Genomic DNA, 21,801 nt, shown 5'->3' with positions numbered 1-21,801 from the left:
CAGATAAGCAAGAACATTATTTCCCTAGAAATAATGGCTCTGGATTGGTGTTTATGAACAATGCTCATTTTATTAAAAACTTCATATTTATAAAATGGAATTTAGGGAAGACACAATGAAGTTTTAAAACTTGATTTGCTACAATCTAAATGTAAAATTTAAGTACTTTCCTGGCACTGCAAAAGAGACTCTCAATACAGAAATCTGATAACAAGCGGGCAACATTGGGTTTTCCTAATTCATTGGAAGCAATGGAGAACAAAATTTCCATGAGGCAAGCCCCAGCTTTGCCTATAGCACTATGGGGTGTATTGTCAGGTATATCTGAAATATTGACTTTCATAAACTAGTTACACTTATGTTGCTTACAGAATGCACAATTCCTTTCACAACTATGCATGCGAATCTCTCCAAAGACAAAACTTAATAGAGTTCCCTCTTTATCTTTGGTACACTGTGAAACACGACAGTGAATTGGACAGATATGGAGGCTTAAAAATACAAGGGAACATTTTTATCTGAAATCAGTGTCACAGAATACCAACTATAACTTCAAACCTAATCTTACACTTTAAATGTGTTTGTGATAGAAAAATAAAGAAATTAATTTTCCAATGACTGAATTAATAAACTTGTTCTCAACTAGTTCATACAGAAATCAGAATGAGAAAAGAGGTACATACAATAATCCACTCAAAGCCAGTTGTAAGAAAAGTTATCTCTGAATAAAGATTTCATATGAAAAGATTTTGTGTATAAAGATTTCATGAATAAAGATTTTATGTTATAAATGTATGAAGGTGCAAATAAAATATCAATATATTCTTATAAGTATTCTTTTTAGGTATCCTAAATTCTCATATATAGTATCAAAACTTAATCAGTTTTGATTTTTTTAGAGAAACACTTCTAAAATTATAATATATAAATAATAATACAACATCTTAATAAAATGAAACTGGTTGAAGCAAGGTTAGCATGAGACTTGTGTTTCCAAATGTCCAATGAGTTCTGATGATTCCAAAGCCAGCCATTCTCCAGACTGTTCCAAATAACAAGGTTGTGGCATAGAAATTATCAGTGGATACACACCAGTGTGCTGAAGAGCCCCAAGTGGATGATAGGCGTACCTAGTCCATTTGTTCACAGTGTGTCTGAAGCAGTCAGAGACTAGGTTAGTGTCTTCTGGCTTCATAGAGCTTTATGCATATAGCACACAATGCACATTTTATGTGTGCTCTGGTATGAAAAGGATTTATCAATAGACATAATCCTTGCTACTTAGCATAGTATGTGGCAAGTAGTGTATAAATGCATGAATTACGAGAGACATCATATTTTAGGAAAGAGAACCATTGTCAATTAGTAGTTATAGCCTATGAATATTCCTTAATTTAAAATGACAAAACTATCTTCAATATTTATTTTGCATTCTTAAAAAAATTGAAATTATGACTGGTCCATTTAGAGAAAATTCTGGGGCCTTTAAGCTGACATTAATCTTATTCATAGGACTACGTGGGCATCTTTTGAGAACAATATTTTAAAAATACACTTCTTAAAACTAAAATGGTTTTCTAAAAAAACAATTGAATAATGTAAGTCAGAAAACATATGTATATTTTTACTTTTGATTACAGAATGTATTTTTTTAATTTTAATTTTATTTTTAAAATCCCCATACAATTGCAACCCCCTTATTTTGACCCCAATCCCTCCTTTCCCCACCCCCCACCCCCCATAGAGTGTCTCTGGTTCATAGTTGTTTGTTGATTTTGATTTTTACTTTTTTATAGTTATTCTATTTCCTGGTCTCTTATTTAAGTTTTCTAGATTCCTGCTATGAGTGAGACCATCCTGTATTTTTCTTTTTCTTTTACAGAATGTATTTTTATAGACTATGCCTTTGAAATACATGTTATATTCACATTTGTATGTTCCCAATTGTATGCTCAAAATCCATTTCCATGTATAAGATTGTGTATCATTTGACTGCATTGGAGTTTTGTAATATCATAATATTTTTAAGTAGTTGTCTTCTGTATCATAAAAGTAATATTTTCTGAATCAGATAGTAACATTGTCTGCATTAAAAGAGAACAAAGATATTAACTCCCAAACCCCAGTGCAGAGTTAAAGCCTTAAGAAGTCAGTCATAAGAGTACTTATTATAAATTTCATTTAAATAAAAGAGGAAAATTGTTCATGCTGTTAGAGGTCAGAAAGTGATTTTCCTTGGAAGATAGTAATTCAGAGGGAGTACTAAAAGACTTCTGTGGTGCTGGTAGTGTTCTTCTGTTGTTCATGGTCTGTATAGTGTGTTCATGTTATTAGAAATCAATATAATGAATTCATGCCATGAATATTTATATGTAACCATAATAAAATTTTAAATGTGCAAAATTATGTTTTTTTTTCAAAATTTATTATGGAGATTTTCAGAGGTAGCTTTTCCTATTTAAAATCTAATTAACATTTGTATGATACTGTATCAGACCTAGTTTTTACTCTTTCATCAATTATTGCACATGTTATTTTCAGTAATCATTTTGTGTTAATTTTATGGAAGATATTTAAAGTTTTGCTCAACAGTTGAAGGAATAACTTTGGGTTCGTGTTTGAGTGTGTGTGTGGTGTGCATGCTCAGTAAAGGACAGAATATAAACACTTTTTAAAAATTCTAATTATAACCTTTAAATTTGCTGAGTTAGTAAGTTGTAATTATAAATTTAGTTTATGTTTAAGAAAAAATTGGGAATGCTTTACTAAATCTTTCCACAAACAGGTTTGATTCAAGATAGAGAATCGCACAACTGAGAACTCTTTGTCTGATGAAATGGTTGGTTCATCATGCAGAATGTTTTGATAATTGTAATTTTAAATCACTGAAAGATAGTTTGCCTTTGAGTTGTTGAAATGCTACTACAAAACAAACCCTTTAGTCAAGTTATCCCATGACATTTTTTATGGTAATCAAACATAGAAGTAAACATTTTTTTCTGGCACTTATGGTTGATTTACCCTGAATGAGAAAAATATATTTTCCAAAATACCCACCTAGTGATTATTTGCCAATAATCATTTCTCCTGTTTCTCTAAGGGAGTAGGGGAATAGAAATAAAATAAATAAAATTTGCTTTCATTTGAGAAAACCTGAAATGTTTTAACCCAAGTGGTGCAGAAATGTGAAAGTTGCCCTAAAAGTTTAATTGCTCAATAATAACACAGAAGGAGTGATTTGATTTTTTTGCAGTTTGTTGAAGAATATTCAACCTAACGATGTCCTGTAATTTGAAGGACACAAAATATATTTTTCCAAAGAGATTCATTCAGTAGATCTGTGGTAGCTATCCATATTTTTTGTTCCTCATGTGCGTTTTTGAGATGTTTATATTACATGGAAAGCTAGCCTTGAATAAGAACTTTGGGGAAAAAACTCTGCAGAAAAACTAATTCAACTAATCAATCAGTTCAGTAAAGTGGTAAGATACAAAATCAACACGCAAAAGTCAGTAGCCTTCCGATACACAAACAATAAATCTGAAGAAGAAGAAATCAATAAAACCATCCCTTTTATTATTGAAATAAAAAAAATCAAATACTTGGGAACAAATCTAACAAAAGAGGTAAAGGACCTATACAAAGAAAACTATAAAACACTGTTAAAAGAAATAGAAGAAGACACAAAGAAATGGAAAGACATCCCCTGCTCATGAATTGGAAGAATAAACATTATTAAAATGGCCATCCTACCAAAAACAATATACAGATTCAATGCTATTCCAATAAAAATTTCAATGTCATTCGTCTAAGAAATAGAAAAAATATTGATGAAATTCATATGGAATCACCAGAAACCCTGAATATCCAAAGCTCTCCTGAAAAAAAAAAAAAGAAGGGAATGGAGGCATCAAACGCCCAGACTTCAAACTATACTACAAAGCCATAATCATCAAAACTGCATGGCATTGGAACAAGAACAGACACACAGACCAATGGAACTGAATAGAAAATCCAGAAATAAACCCAGATTTATGGTCAACTAATCTTTGACAAAGGAGCAAAGAATATGCATTAGAGCAAAGAAAGTTTGTTCAATAAATGGTGCTGGGAAAACTGGGTTTGCTACATGCAAAAGAATGAAGCTTGACTACTACTTAACACCATGCACAAAAACCAACTCAAAATGGATTAAAGAATTAGACATAAGACCTGAAACCATTAAATACATAGAAGGAAATATAGGCGAAATGCTACGTGATATGCACATCAAAGGCATCTTTACAGACACATCACCCAAAGCAGTGATAGTGAAGGCAAAGATAAACAGCTGGGACTATATCAAATTAAAGAGCTTCTGCACAGCAAAAGAGACAATAACGAAAACAAAGAGAAACCCCACCGACTGGGAGAACATTTTTGCACACAACACTAATGATAAAGGACTGATCACAAAAATGTACAAAGAGCTGATGGGACTCAACAAAAACAAAGAAAATAATCCAGTCAAAAAATGGGCAGAAGAGCTAAAAAGAAACTTCTCTGAAGAGGAAATGCAAATGGCCAACAGGCATATGAAAAAATGTTCAACATCACTTGTAATCAGGGAAATGCAAATCAAAACTACCATGAGATACCATCTTACACCAGTGAGAATGACACATATTTAAAAAAAAATAGCAACAACAAATGTTGGGGAGGTTGTGGAGAAAAAGGAACTCCCCTGAACTGTTGGTGGGAGTGCAAACGGGTCCAACCACTATGGAGAGCTGTGTGGAGATTTCTGGACCTACTAAACATAGAGCTTCCATATGATCCAGCAATTCCACTCCTAGGTATTTACCCAAAGGACACAGAAACATCAATTCCAAAGAGCACCTGTACCCCTATGTTTATAGCAGCACTGTTTACAATAGCTAAGCTTTGGAAACAACCCAAATGCCCCAAAATAGATGACTGGATCAAGAAGATGTGATTCATATACACCATGGAATATTACTCAGCATTCAAAAAAGATAAACACATGCAATTTGCAGCAACATGGATGGAGTTGGAAGGGATCATGCTCAGCAAAATAAGCCAGAAAGAAAAAGAAAAATACCGGATGGTCTCACTCATAGCAGGAATCTAGAAAACTTAAATAAGGGACCAGGAAAAAGAATAACTATAAGAAAGAAAATATCAAAATCAACAAAAACTATGAACCAGAGACACTCTATGGGGGATGGGGGGCGGGGAAAGAAGAGATTGGGGTCAAAATAAGGGGCTTGTAATTGTATGGGGAATATAAAAATGAAATTTAAATTAAAAAAATAAAAAAAACAAAAAAACTTTGGAAGTACATAAAACTATATATGCATTTTATAAAGCATCAGTGTACATAGAAGTAGCTAGATTTCATTTCTTCATTCCCTTTTAATCCTTTATTCTCAGACCATAATTTTGATTCAAAATTTCTCAGGTGTTGTTTACTGAATAACTTTAACAAAGATCACCACATATGTTTCCTAAAAACTTGGGAAGATGTTATCATATGTGAAAAGATGGTTTTCAGTTGTAATTCAAGATCTTAAAATGGGGGTATCATCCTGGACTATCATGGTGGACTTAATATAACCGTAACATCCTTTTGAGAGTAAAGTTAGAATCAGGGAGTGATAGAAGGATGGAAACAGAAGTCACAGAAGAAAAGTGACAATATGCCAGTGGACTTTAAAGATGGAAGACAGTGGGAGGAGTTGTGTGCACGAGTTAAAGAAATTAGATAGAATCTGGAATCTGGAAAAGGCAAGACTGCATTCTCAGCTAGAGTCTCTTCACTTTAACTGAGTAAAACTGATTTCTGGACTTTTGACTTCTGCAGTGGTAGAAAACCAAATTTGCCTGGTTTTAAGTCACTATATATTTGGTAATGTATTATAAAAAATAAAAGAAGCTAATACTCTAATACTAACAATAGACAAAGCCATCACAAAATAAAAGAAAAAAATACAGAACAATATCTCTGATGAACAAAGATGAAAACTCCTCAACAAAATCTTAGCAAATCAAATTCAATCATACATTAAAAGGATTATATATCATAACCAAGTCAGACTTATTTGAGGCTTGAATCAGTACAGCAAAGTGGCAAATTATAAAATCAATCTACAAAAAATTGGTTGTGCCCCTAAAGGCTAAAAAGAAAAAGAAAACAATGAGAAGAGAAAGAAATCAAGAAACCAATCCCATGTATCACCTTAAAAAAAATTAAATAGGTGAGAGTAAACTTAACTAAGGAGATAAAAGACCTGTTAAATAAAACTATAAGATATTCTTTAAAAAATAGAAGATAAAGAAATGGGCAGATACTGTTTGCTTATGGTTTAGAAGGACAAATGAGTGTATTAAGAATGTGTGATGTATATTCACAATGGAATACTACTTAGTTATAAAATAAAAGATGAATTCTTCTCATTTGTGACAATATGGACAGAACTAGAAGGGATTATACAAAGCCAAATAAGTCAGAAATAGAAAGTAAATACTGGATGTTTTCACTAATATGTGGGATATGGAAAACAAAATAAAGAAACAAAGCCAAACTAAACCCTAGAAATCTGACTGTAAAACTGATGCTCTCAGAAAGGGAGAAGGAGGATGGAGAATAAAGGCAATTGAGGGGGCACAATGGGCAATGGCAGAGAACTATGGGTGCCTTGGTGATAGGTGTGGTATGTTAACGTACACCTGTAGAGATGAATCCTATCTTCTGAATCATATAGAAGGTTACCTCAATGAAGAAAAGGCTTAAAATCAGTAAGCTAAAACAACTGGCAACTAGTAACCAATAACCCCTTAGCTGGTCAATGCACTTTATTCTTCTATTATATAAATCAATTTTAAATCTTTTTTTGGGTAATTGTTTTAAAAATGGTATGGCAGGTATTTCTGATGTCTGCAATATAGCTACTTCATCTAAAACAATTTTAACTAGAGTTATTGAAAATCTTCATAAGTGCAAACTCATTTTGCATGGTCACTCTCTTCTGGAATGACTGTTACTAGCTTCTTTACATTTGCTCTGGGACCTATTCTGATAACTGGAGAAATCTCACTGCATAATAAAAATGCACTAAACTTAACGTCCCCTCAGATGATAGCACCTCCAGTGGTAACCCTCAAATTGTATCCAGATACAAATAAACAAATATCTCAGTAGCCAATATTTCTGGTGGATTCTTGGTGATTTCATTCTAGAATTTTTTGAGATTTGGGAGAAACTTCACAAACTATAATAAACTTCATAGTGCGTCCTTATTTTGGCTCTCAGTTCTCTTCAATATCCTTCTCACCACACACACTCTCCTGCTTCCTGAAACTAATCTTTTCTCTACCCACTGGCTGCACTAAGCTGTTGTCTCAGGTTTGCCTTGCAGAGGAACCTAAAGTAATGCACCAGGATAGTGTCAACCATCTTGAACACAGCAGTCAATCAAATGTTTCTTAGATGATTTACATTTGAAAAACAACTGATTAATGAGGATTTCAAACACATTTTTAGAATTGTCTTGATTTTGCTTAGTATTTTTAATTATCTTTCATGATGATGTTATTTTCCTTCTGCATTATATATTTAACTTTAATGAGAAGTATCATTTGCATACTATTTCAACTTCTAGAAAATATGCACAATGAAAGGTTTTTCTAAAATCTGATTATTCAGTGACTACTTAGATTTTGTGAGTATTTTTTTTTAACATGGGCATTACATTACTTTTCATAAAATAAAGCATATTTTATAAATGAATAAATTTTCATTGATCCATGACATTTCCTTGAAGGCCAACTTAAGCATTTCTTTAACTAAAAGGGAAAAACAAATACACACCATAAAAAAAAATCAATTTTTGTATTAAATACTTAGATATAATTGATGTTTTTCATACTTGAAATAAGAGTGCAACATAGACATTCTTATAGCAAAATTAAATACCAAAGTTATTATTTTTTTCTTTAAAAAGAAATATGCTTAATGATTTTATCCAATATTTTAGTTCTCTCTTAAAAAAAAAAGAAAAAAAAAACAACAGACTGTGAATATGCACATATATATCCATTTACAATGTGTATGTATATATAAAATACACTGTTTTTGATTATATATTTGCATGTGCATTCACAAATATTATATATTTGCTATGCAGATATATATATGTTTGCACATATGACATACATTTATGTTTGTGTATGTGTAATTCTCAACTCATAAGTAGCTTGAAACTTTGTTTTGGGACAGTTCAAAATAGAAATAGAAATATAAAGACATTTCTGTAATTATAGACATACTTTGTTAGTTATTAACTTCTAAGCATCTTAATTAGGTGAAAATGTGATATCTAGTCTATGTTTCTAGTTATAGTTCATAATAATATTTTTTTAAAAACTAACTTCCTGAACATTTTAATGGCAGTATGACTGGGAACAAAGTATTTTGGCCACATTTCCTGGTAGAAAATTATGAAGTCATTGTGATTTTTGAACATTTTATATAGTGAAATATCTGAATTTTGTTTTAAATAAATATAGATACAGATCTTTATCATTGAATTCCAATAATGGTATCATAGTTTAGTAGAGGGTTTTTCCATTGGAAAGATTGTCTTTTTAATCTGTAAATACGATGTCCTCATTTTTTTAAATATGTTTAATAATTTGTTTTTGCTTAATTTCATGCCACTTCTTATATCTGCTTATAATTTACTTTAATAATCATTTCCTTTCTCTTTCTATTTATGCCCAAGATACTGCTGGCTTAATAGTCAATAACTTCTGTTGTCTTAGCAACTCTTTTTAGAACACTTAGTCTTGAAATTCAAAGTACCAAAACCAAGTATATACATTTATAAATTTAACTTGTTTCATAATATGTATTTTATTTCATTTTCCAGCTGCACTTTGCCTCTGCACTTGTTGTCATATGATTTGTCATTCTTCCTTAAAATGTAATATTTATTCTGAGCTATCCATTTGTAAGAGAAGAGAAAAGACCAACTCATCCATGTGACCTAAGGGTGGAAATAACAGAATTTTGCTACATTAACATTAAACAGCATCACACAGATACCCTTCTTTGTGAGTATATCTCCTACCTGATCAACAAGATATTTATGTTGGTCAGAGTGAAGGCTAGTATGTTACAGTTCATGAATATGGTTTTCTAACATACTACAGTTCCTCTCACCAAGAAATTTAGTAGGCAAGCCAGTTAATACCATGGTTTTCTCTCTAGTGTGTTACAGATGATGCTTTTAGAATTTTTGTTGCCATGTATTTTTGTTTTTGTTTTTTGTTTGTTTGTTTGTTTGGTTGGTTTGATTGCTTATAAGGTACATATGCATTTCCTGGTTGAACATGACCTCATTCGAAATCCCTTTATTTTTATCTGAGGATTCCATTTGACCATTGGGTTTTTGCCTGGATAGACCTGCAAATATCTCTGCTTCCTTATTGTTTTCTGGTTCACTGTTCATTCCATAGATAACATTTATCAGAACTAAAGTTTAATTATGGATGACTTTTGGTTTCATCACTGTCTTCTTTTTGTTCTTATTTTCTCCCCTACTATTGATTTGGGTTTTTTTCCTAGAGATAAGATCTGTAAAGATGTCTTTAATTAATTCAATATTGTCACTGTCTTTAATGAATCATTACCTTGTCTCTCTTTATCCTTCAGTTTTATCTAATTATGCATAAATCTTTTATTTGCATGTAATACATTCGTTAGTGGTAATTGAAAAGAAATAAAACTGTTATTGCATAGAATATTAACAAGTGTTACAAACCTATTTTGCTTTCATAGATTGATATATTTCCTACTTGTAAACTGATAACAATACTGTTTATCATGCAGTAACATCTATTAATTAATGACTATAATTTTTTGATGAATACTAAGTATTTAAATTTTATAGATATGACCATTTAAAAATCCATCATGACAATTTCTCCAAGTTATAAAGTTCCAAAAGGAAATAAATTAAACTATTTTAGTGAAAAAATGTATTACTGAACTTTTACTGTTATTAAACTCAATATTAACTATTTTAAAGAATTTGTGATTACTTGGCATAGAAAATAATATATCTGTGCAGGTATGAATCTATAAATTTTCCACTCTATATTTAATGATTATTTTTTCCAATATAGTCAATAGCATTTTAGAGATGCTCATTTATTTTATTCAGTATCTATATTAAAAATGGTTCACAACATAAAAGATGTTCCATCCTACTTCAGATAGCTTCTAGCAAGTGCTATGCTTATTACCAATGCTGTTTCACAATGTAATTTATTATAACACAAAAATTATTAACTACTAAATTATTGTAGTAAAAAGTTAAATATTTCACTGATAATGGGAAATTAAAACACAGGAAAAACTTTTAACAACCAAAATGAACCACAAATAATAAATAATTCAGATTTAGTTATACACCAGTAAAATAGAATAAAAAGAGCAATTTTGTGATAATACAGTAAGTAGTATTAACGTCTCTCCCTTTTCAATAAAGAACTATTAAGAATTTAAAAAGAGGGCCTCCCCTGGTGGCACAGCGGTTGAGTGCCAGGCTGTGAAGCTGCCTGCAGCCTCTGTAGTGCCGGTTTGATCCCCGGCCACCGGCGAGGGTCCCACATGGCATGCAGACCTCTCCTGCCATGCCTGCTGCTGCCCTCAGCAGTGTATTTCGTCAGTCTGCCTGTTCTGTTCCCTGCTCTGGCTCTGGTGAATTCTCTCACCCTCCCGTGCTTCTGACTGTACCCAGTGCTTGTATAAATAAATAAATAAATCTAAAAAAAAAAATTAAAAGGAATGAGTATCTCAAAACTAAAAAAAAAAAAAAATCTATGATATTTTATCAGAAAATACCTGGAAAATTCTATACAATATATGAATTGATGTTTTAAGATAAATCAATGTTTTAAAGAGATGGAATTAGAGGGTTTTACTTAAGAGACAGTCATAAAATAAGGAAGATGAAATCAAATGGAGACATATGGTTATAGAAATTGAGTTCAAGGAAATTAAAGACTAAGTGTTTTTATGAATGATTTGTATATATTTGATATTATTGAGATTTCAATATCATCTATTAGAGATATTGAAACAGGTAAGAAAATATTCTGTTAATGTAGGAAGACAAACAAGAAATTTGGGTGATGTGTTTAAAAGGAACTAATTTTGAAGGTTTTTTTTTAGGGTGAATGCAGAAGGGAAAAGGATATATCTAGATTTATAATGAGAACAAAAACAACACTGCATTTTCTAAAATACACATTATATCTGGGTACAAAAAGAAAAAAAAATTGTCTCTGAGGGACTGCAAGAGAAATATGATCCTTTCAGAATAAAACAGCTATCAATTGTTAGAAAAGAAGACAGGATGTATAGAAGAACAGCTTGAGGATATACAGGATTTTACTTTTTGCAGACCTTGATTTCCAGAGCACAGTATCCAAAACATGGTAGCAAATTCTGCTAATAGATGATACCTCATGGAATTATGCCTTTTGTTGGCAGCTTAACTAAGGAGAATGTGATCATGCCAGAATTAATTTTGATAGTCTTTAACAATCTTGGAAAAGTGTGGCATCTACATTTTAGTTTGATAGATGTTTTTTGGTTGATGCTCATGTCTCATTCTACTCCTACCACCTGGTTTTTAGACATGATGGATAGGAATGGGAAGTCTAGAAAAATCCACCAACTGTACTGATAATTCCTTCTCCAACAAGTTATTGACTTGAAACTGAATTAAAAATTGACTAATTATCCAACAGAAAAAATAGGAGAAACCATCCCCAGATGCAGAAAACAGAAAGAGGGACAGGTTGGACGGAAGAATAATCAATCGCACCATCTGTTGAGTTTCAGTTTCTTTGGAACATTCATTGAAGATGTTAGATGGGCTTTCAGGGTCAGAAGAACAGAAGAGGATCTAATCTGAAGATATGTTAAGAGAGTTGGTAGTATATAAATGGATGTTGAGGTTTTGGAGATAAATGCTGGATGCCTGGGGACAGAGGAATGTGATTAATAAAGGGAATGCAGTTGGAAGACTAAATTGAAGGCATGTTTTGTTGCCTTATATATTTGAATACAGCTAACCCTGGTATGAACATTGCATTCTCTGTTTATAATAGACATTGGCAAATGTGTACATGCTGAGAAACCTCTGCCTAATAGAGTACAAGGCAAATTATGATGTTGAGACCACAGTGTCTAGAAATAAATCATTGTTCCCTTAGAAAAAAAACAAAACAAAACAGTGATTCCCTTTCTAAAATTCAGCTGTCAAATGTTCCCCAGTACTCAATGCATATTATTTACCTGGGAGTGAGTAATCATTTAAGTTTTGTCTAGATACCTTGCCTAACACAAACTTTTATATATAAATACAGATATAGATAAATAGACATATTTACATGTATGCATAGATGATAGATGGGTGTGTGTATGCGTGTGTGTGAATTTTTTTCCAGCAAGACACCTAGTTTCCCCTCCTCCATCCACTTTTTTTGCTGTGGATGCACTTTTTTCTTGTTTGTGTATATGTGGTGATCATTAGGACAATTTGAGCCTTTTATCTTAGGAGGACTTGTCCTCAGTCTTACAAATATTAAAACAAATTATTGTTGACTTCAAGTCCTCCTAAGGTAGATGGAAACTAGTAAATATACAAAACGTTTATCTGCAATAGTTCAGTGGTTTCATTAGAGTTGCAAGACACAGAAATACCGTAGTCTTCATAGAATGGGAATCTCAGTTTTGAATCAGCTCAATTTCCTTTTGTATTGATGTGATTTGCCCCTAATTTAAATGAGTGTGAAATGTCAAGACTTGCAAATAATCTTCCAAGTCCTTATTTAGATTTGAATGTAAAAATTAGAGTGTAAGAAGGGACAAGTTAGAGGAAAACTGGAAAATTCATTTTCTGTTAAGGGACCAAAGCAATGTCCAGGGATGCTGAAAGGTACCTAGAGGAGCCCAAACTATCAAGACTACTAAGGGGAAAAATCTATTTTGCTGGTCCTAAAAGGGTCTGACAATCTGTGTATACAAAGACAAAGAAAATATTTGTGGTTTGTTTAAAGATCTTAAATAGGTGAGAGGTTTAAAGGGGGAGAGAAAAACATCAAAGGGTTACATATACCATACTGGCAATCAAACTTCACAAATCCCCTATTCCTTCATCGACTGGGGTACTTAAGTGATGCTTCAATTGCATCACTGTATTAACAATACAATACAATACAATGATAATAAATAATTGCTGGCAAGAGACATTTAACCCACTTCAGAGAAGGTAAACTGAGTCACAGGGAGGCTCCTGACTCCAACTTTCTCACAACACCTTTTTTTTCTATAACATGTATCAATTAAATCAATGCTCTATATTAACATACTTGATTCACTTAAAGTTCATAACAATCCCATTTTGCATTCTGTCTTGGCATGGTCACCAAACTCTAATTTAAGCTCTATGTGAAAATATATAAAAAGCAATGAAACATTTTTGCCAAAATGGTTCCACTTTAATTTCCAATACAGCAGCAGTTCACAAATCACATAAATACTCACAAGAATGTATGCAAAATTGAAATTAAACTTAGGAGCACCATCCAACATTTCATATCCTTTACTGGCAGACAATTTTATTTCCTAATACTTTAAAGAGAAATCATGAAACAAATGCATAATGAGTTCTAGAAATTGAAATCAGTGAAACAGATAAAATCCCATTAATGATTTATTACATGATTTTCCATGGTTTGTTACCTGTAATACATGATTAAATTACACCATTAAGATAGTCTAAGCATTACTATTTTGAGAATGTCTAACTATAAGAAATATCTTTCCATTTATAGTAACAGTATTTAATGTTATGAGCTTTTTGCCAACCCACTAAATAGTTCATAAATAACATTTAGTAGACACTTCTAATTAAATACTCAGTTTGAAACTAAGGAATTTTTAATAATTTTCCTTCCCAAACCACATCAAAATGAAAGCATATAATACACAGCTTTAATATCATATGAGGGAATGCAACTGAATGGGAGTTAACTATAGAATAGTGTTAACTATAGAATAAACTTAAACGTAATTCAAATATTGAATGAGTCTTCTCGTTGGTCTTGCTAGATCGCTGCCTAAGTAAAGCCCATGGATATCTTTAGAAGAGAAGTAGGAAAGGATACTGGGATTCTAGCTGTCTAGTGTACATAGAAGTATAGTTTGGGATACATAAATGCTGCTTCAATCACATCACTGCCTTCATAATACAATGATGATAAATTAGATTAGTAAAGAATGAAAGTAGGCTATAAAAATTGCTTGTGGTCATTTTGATTTCCAAAGTAACCAATGTAAGTTACAGGCAAATTATTTAGCTTTCTTATTTCTTACTTGATAATATTTCTGTTACTTCATTAATGTTCGGGCATTTAGATGTCTTACTTCACACACATATTTTGAAAGAAAAATAAATATAAAATATATTTGGTTATAAGAATTTGTGAGCTGAAGAAGGCAAACATGCCAAATAATTTGTGTAGAAATATGCGTAGAATTTTCTGAATGTCCTCACCAAGTCATCTCTAAGGTAATTTCAAAGAAACAAATTGGGTACTGTCATTTCTTTTGGTAAAAACGTTCAGAGATCAGTGTTTTCCTAACAATTTATTAATTCCCCATTCAAATTAACAGCAAAAAATGAAAACACCTGGGGCCTCCCTGGTGGTGCAAGGGGTTAAGTGTCAGCACTATGAAGCTATCCGAAGCTGCTGCAGAGAGAGTTCGATCCCCTGCAGGGAAGCAAACCCACTCCATGCCCCAGACCTCTCCTGTTTTGCCCACTGCTGCAATGTATTTCAGTCAATCTGCCTGTTCTGTTCCCCACACTGTCTCTGGTGAATCTTATCACACTCTACCTCCACACCTCTGGACTGTACCCCAATTCTTGTATGCATAAATAAATCTTTAAATAAATGAACCATTAAAGACCCCTGAAAATATGCTACTTCCATATTTTCACCATTTCAAGGATACCATGATTTAATTATTTACTTTGTTGTTACTCAAGCTAAGTAAACTGCAGGTTTTTTTTTTTTATTTCTTTTAAATGAATTTTATGTAATTCTTTAAAGATATATATATAGATCTATATTATTGAATCCCTAATTCTAATTTTGACTATTACAATACCCCAAAGTGGCCTTATACCTTTATCCCCACCTGTCCAGAGTAGCCGATAGTACTTTATGTTTAAGTCAAGCAAACCCAGTCAACTCCCTGTTCAGAAACCTCAAATGGTGAATTTATTGCACTGGCCTCCAGATGTTTTTCAAAAATTCCCTGTAGAAACTCACCTCCACAATATCTGTATGGCTGTAAAGCACATCCCATTACTTTTTAATCTTAGAGAGATACATATGCACATGAATATATATTATATATAATATGTATATATTACATATTTATGTATATAATGCATTAGTTAATGCTAAATAAGTATTTGAATAAATATTTGATTTTCTGCTAAATGTCCCTGCCCTTTGTAGGCTACAAAAGAAAAGAATCTTTTTTATATATTGTCACATGTTCCATGACTAAGAAAATGTCTGCAATATAGTAAGTAGTATCTTTTTTTTAAGGATTTATTTATTTATGCATATAAGATCTAGGGTACAGTCCAGAGATATGGCGGGGGCGGGTGGAGGGGGGTGAGAGGCTTCACCAGAGACAGAGTGACAGAACAGGCAGACTGATTGAAATACACTGCTGTGGGGAGCAGCGGGCAAGACTGAAAAGGTCTGCCTCCCCATGTGGGGTGCTCTCTGGCTGGCTGGGGATGGAACTTGTGCTGTAGAGGCTACAGATTGCTTCACAGTATGGTGCTTAACCCCTTGCACCACAAGGGAGGCCCCACAATAAGTAGTATCTTAAGGAAATTTCTTAACGCTTACAAAAAGGATAACATATTGATTCTGCATTGCTAAATATGTATCTTATAACTACAGTTGAGCAGTTTTGATTTTATCTACTCATCTATATATTTTGTCTGTAGCCCCAGAATTTACTCCTATATAAATACTTTTAAAAAATTAGCTATATTAGATTTTAATATACATAAGTCAGTCACACAGATTATTTGTGAACATCTTTATATCTCCTAGGTACAAGATAATTTTAGTTATCCAACTACTTCCATGTAGATATAAACTAATTATGATATCTCAAATTTGCTATAATCATCAGTTTTTTAATTATCTTATGTCTTTCTTTTTGTGCATAAACTAGTTATCTAGATAAGCTATGCTAACATTTATATTGCCTTTAACTTAACCTTATACACATTGAAACAATAGCATAATATTCTTGAAATACTAAACAGTTTTCATTCATAATTGTGAATATTGACACCCTAGCTTCTTTCAGTAGTGTGATTTCCAAAACAATGCAAATTACACTAAATAATAAAGTCATTCATTTGCCAAGATCTTTAAAGTAAAAAAAAAAAAAAGCCTGTCATTAAATCTCTTTGATTTTGTAATAGATACCTGATTAATGATTGTTCTGCACCAGAACATTGAGGAAATAAAAACAATTAGCCATGTACTAGTAGAGACTTTTTTTATGAAATACCGTGCCAAATTTAACAAAAAATGTCATTTAAACATAGTTCTGACATTTAAAAAATGAGTGAAAATAAATCTGTTGTTTCGCTATCATATTTTAAATACATTTTGGCAAAAGTCCCATTCCATTTTTCCTAATGGTGATCTACTAACATAATTTTGGAAAATATCAACAACTTGCCAGAGGTTAACATACACACATGCATATAAACATATACACACATACACATACACATACATAGACACACATACACACATAAATGCATCTAGGTGATTTGCATATAACATTTTCCCTGTAACTTTATACTAGTGTTTTCAGTGATAATTGTCAATAAGTTTTGGAATACTGATTGATACTAAAATGTAATGGCATACTTTTTGATCAACTATTTTAAAATATATGTCCTTTAAAAATGACATCTTGCGAGAATGATTTCTAGGAAAATCTTGAAAGAAAGATTTCTAAGCAATTATCCATATTCCTCAATAGAAAGATTATAGATCATTTGTTTAGTAAGTATTGAGCTAATTTTTCATATTAATGTGTTTGTCACTGACATATCTGAAATTTATGCATAAATTATTTTCTCAGAAAATATGAACCACTAAATATATTACAATTCTATATAGCCTGAGAAAATATCTAAATTTTTCTAAATCAGTATTTATGATACTATGATAATATACACATGGTTCTGATTAAAAAAAATTAAATCACTATTTCATTTTTATTGTTATGAATCTTTGAGCTGATTTCCACCCTATTATAATCTAATCATTGTAAAGAACACTGAGAAATACATTTTGTTAATATTTTTGTTTGCTATTAATTTTGAAAGTGTTCATAAGGCAATTTTGTAATATGGCAAATTACTTCTAGTAGTTAATGAATTCCCCATTTACTTACATTACTCCTTTATTGCTCTCAATTTTTTTCTATATCTGTTTAGTAGTATGCATTAGTCATTCAAGGGCATAATTAACAGTCTCTAATTTTCAGAATATATTTTCAATACTTTTCGTAAATGTATCAGAATTCAGTATGTTTTAGACAAACAACACAACACATTTTTTTTTTTTTTTGGTAGAAAGCCATATATATTCTGAATCTGAGTCAATAACTAAATTATTTGATACTGTAGGTTAACCAAATGTTGAGTTGAGAAAAGAGTAATAAAGCAAAAGTGAATGTTTTAAGACTTGTGAATGGAATTTTAAAATTACAGTGTTTAAATTTTATCAATAAATTTATCATTTTTATGCAATAATAATGATAACTTTCAAACAATGTAAACTGAAAAACAGAAAGCTAAAATAATTTTAATTATCTCACACTGATGTATCATTCCCTTTCTATTCTTACATTAACCACTGTATAATTTTACTCGCAATTTATAATCCAGACTTCAAAATTAACAGGGATTCTTCCTCCTTTATATCGCCCAAGTTGATGTCATTACCTATAAATTCATCAAAATGCACTATATATCCTATACATGAGAAATCATAATATTTGCTTTTAATATGACATGTTTAATGCTATTTTTTTTAGTGTCTACTGCAATGACAACTGTGTCAAATATATTACCTTCAAAATAATTGTTTTGAACATCATAAACTGTCAGTAAATAGTGGCACATTTTTTCCATATTATAAATGGTGGAAATAAAGATCTTAGAAAACTTGTGCCATAGCTCAGGAGTCACGTAGGTAAGAGTCAGAATTACTATAGATTAGGCATGAAATTTTAGTACTTTTGAAGTATCATTTGATGCCTGGTTTGACTTAAACCCTATTAACCTCCCACTATTTCTTCTTCAATGAATTTGCTCCATTAAAAGTTGAATTTGGTATCATATTGTCTTCTTGTACTCTTGTTAAATATACCACTGCAATGATCTCACAGTTTATCTTCATTATATTCATTTGGGTCCACATTAAAAAAAATAGAATTAAAAGATACGTTCTTTGTCTTATTAATTTTTTCATTAAATATTTAATTAAATAAAATTAAATCATTTCTAAGGTTTTTTTGGGATCAAATTAATAAAATATGGATCACCTACATTTTAAGGAAAAAAGTAGATCATTCTGAGAAATTTAGCAAAACAATTCTTACTGAGCATAGAACATAGAGATACTCTTACGAACTAGTTCAGGGTAGAAATGTGGAAATATGAATGCTATAATCATAATATTTCCAGTGTCAACCTGGAAATAGTTTGTCAGTGTCAAGAGTACACAAAGAGGTAAAATTAATTTCCCTAGATACTTCTGTTAGCAGCAAAGTTCTGTTCAGAAGCCTTTTGAATAACTCACAAATCTGAATTAGATATTGTATTTAAAAAAAAAAACTCTCAGAGAGCAATGTATTAACATTTGAGAGGGTAATATAATACAACTGAAATAGTAAAATGAGTATAAGTTAGTGACACCTAGAAATACCCTGATTGGTGGTGATTATGTGACAAGTACAAGGATTTTCAATCCTGGACTCTTCCTGTTGTAATATGTCACAACTTGAATGTTTAACTTATCAATAAGATCACTTGTAAATTATGATTCTCTACTTTATCATCTGATAAATAAAATTTTAGTGAAGGTAAATTTTGAGATTGCTTTGCTCACAGCTTAGTTTGTCTAATTTTCCATTTGCAACAGATGTCCAATAATTTGTAAGTTGTTTCAAGTTGTAAACATCCTGGGGAAAAATGTACACTTTTCTTGAAAGATTACCTAAGACATGAAAAGCTTAATGGTATATCTTTTGAACATAGATTTAATAAGAGAAAATTTCATTTATAAGCATTTGCCCTATTGAGTAAAACTTCAAATTAGGAGCAAATGATTTTTGCATCTTTCAAAAACCTTAAGTTACCCGAATGGTGAAACAATAAAACAAAACTGAGGAAATCCTTTTTTTTTAATCGTTTGACCTTTTTTTTTAAATTTTATTTATTTATTTATACAAGACCCACGGTACAGGCCAGATGCGCGGGAAGGTGAGAGGGGGGAACAGAGACAGAGCGGGGAACAGAACATTCACCAGAGATAGAGCGGGGAACAGAACAGGCAGACTAATGAAATACATTGCTGAGGGGAGCAGTGGGTGAGACAGGAGAGCTCTGCCCAACGCCATGTGGGACCCTTACTGGCTAGCCAGGATTGAACCCGTGCTGCAGAGGCTGCGGACAGCTCCACAGCACTGCGCTCAACCGCCTGCACCACCAGGGGAGGCCCAGGAAATTCTTTTTTTATCAGACTCAAAGACAATTAATAGTGATTAACAATTACAATGCAGGAATTTAAAGAATAAAGAGTTTTACTGTTAGGAATTTGATGATGGAAAACATTTAATTTCACTGGGGGAGTTTAATGGCACATTAGATATAGCAGCATAAAAGGTCAATACACAGGTATAAATTAAAAGAAATGAAATGAAACACAAAAGAATAAAAATTGGAAAAAGAAAGTAAGTCTCACTAATCTGTCATAGGGGACAAAGCAGGCTAATTTTATATGTCAGCTCAAAAAAGTGGTTTTGGATGAGATTTAAATCAATCAACATTAGTTGAACAGACTGCCACAGCAACATTGGTGGGCCTCATCCAGTCAATGAAGGAAGGCCTGAATAGAACAACAACAACAAAAAATCCAGTTCTGCAAGCAACAGGGAACACGCCAGCAGATTGTCTGGAGACTGGAACTGTACCATCTGTGATCCTGCATCTCAAACCTCTGGGCACATTCTGCTGATTTTTAATTTACTGGCTTTTAATTTACCAATTTAACAATGTCAAAAAAAAAAAAAGAAAAGACACAAAGAAATAGAAAGATATTCTGTGTTCATATTGGAAGAACAAACATTGCTAAATGGTCATAGTACATGAAACAATTTATAGATTCAACACAATACCTACAAAATTTCAGAGATATTTATCAAGGAAATAGAAAAAATAATTATAAGACTTGACTAAAGCCATCCTGAAACAAAAGAAAAAAAAAAAGCATAAGTCTCCCTGTCTTCAAACTATATTACAAAGTCATAGTAACCATAGAAATATGGTATTAGACCAAAAACAGAAACATAGATAAATGGAATAGAACAGAGTCCAGAAAGAAATCCACACAAATATGGACAGTTAAACTTTGACAAATGAATCATGACCATACATTGGAAAAAGAAAATCTCTTCAACAAATGTATTGGGAAAATTGAAAAACAACAAAACAAAACAAAAATTATGCAAAAAAAAATTGAAAGAAAGAAACTAGATCTTTTATTTTTTTTTTTTTGGTCCACAAGCATAACTTAATTCAAAATGGATGAAATACTTGGATATAAAACCTGAAGCCAAAATATATATAAAAGAAATCATAGGTGATTTAGTCTTGGGCATCAACTGCAGACACGTATTTGGAGACTCAATTCAGCAGCAAAAGAAACACAAGCAAAAATAAACAGGTGGGACTTACACAGGTGAAGACTAGAAAGCATGTCGAAATGCAAAAAATGATAAACTATTTGACAAGCACCACTGTAATTCCACATGGGTTTCCCTTCTTTGACAGATGTGTATCTAGGTTCCTAAGGGACTTCAATTCCTACAAGACATAAGTTAAAGAAAAGTCGTCATTGAACAAAAGAAAATTTACAAAGTAAGGGTCAGAAAAAAAAGAGTTTGGGTCATGCCTCTCTATTCGCTCATCCTCCCACACCTTGCTGCTAGGGTTAAGGTAGACTGGCAGTATGGATCTATATTCTAGTGCTGGGCAACTGCTACTGCCTTATTGTTTCTGTTTATGGCCCAGATGTGAAGGGGACTTTGTTTAATGGAGTAAAAGTTAAATCGCTTGACACTATACACACAAACAAGTGGGCATTAATTGTTTAAGAGTTTTCTTGGAACAACAGCTGCTCTGTCCCTCAGGAGTTTGGGCAACAATGAAATGTTAGATTTCCTCTATGGTATTAATAAAAAAATCCCATGGAAATATTATCTTAAGTGCAGCCTTCTCTGGGACAAAGAGTGCACTCCTTTGGTACTAGATAGCTCATTTTCCAGGTAGCCTGGAGTGAGCTCTCAGGGTCATGTTAGACAATTGCATTTGTTGAACT

This window comes from Talpa europaea (assembly GCF_964194135.1).
Source record: "Talpa europaea genome assembly, chromosome: 6".
Classification (NCBI taxonomy): Eukaryota; Metazoa; Chordata; class Mammalia; order Eulipotyphla; family Talpidae; genus Talpa; species Talpa europaea.
Note: the sequence above shows the minus strand (reverse complement) of the source record.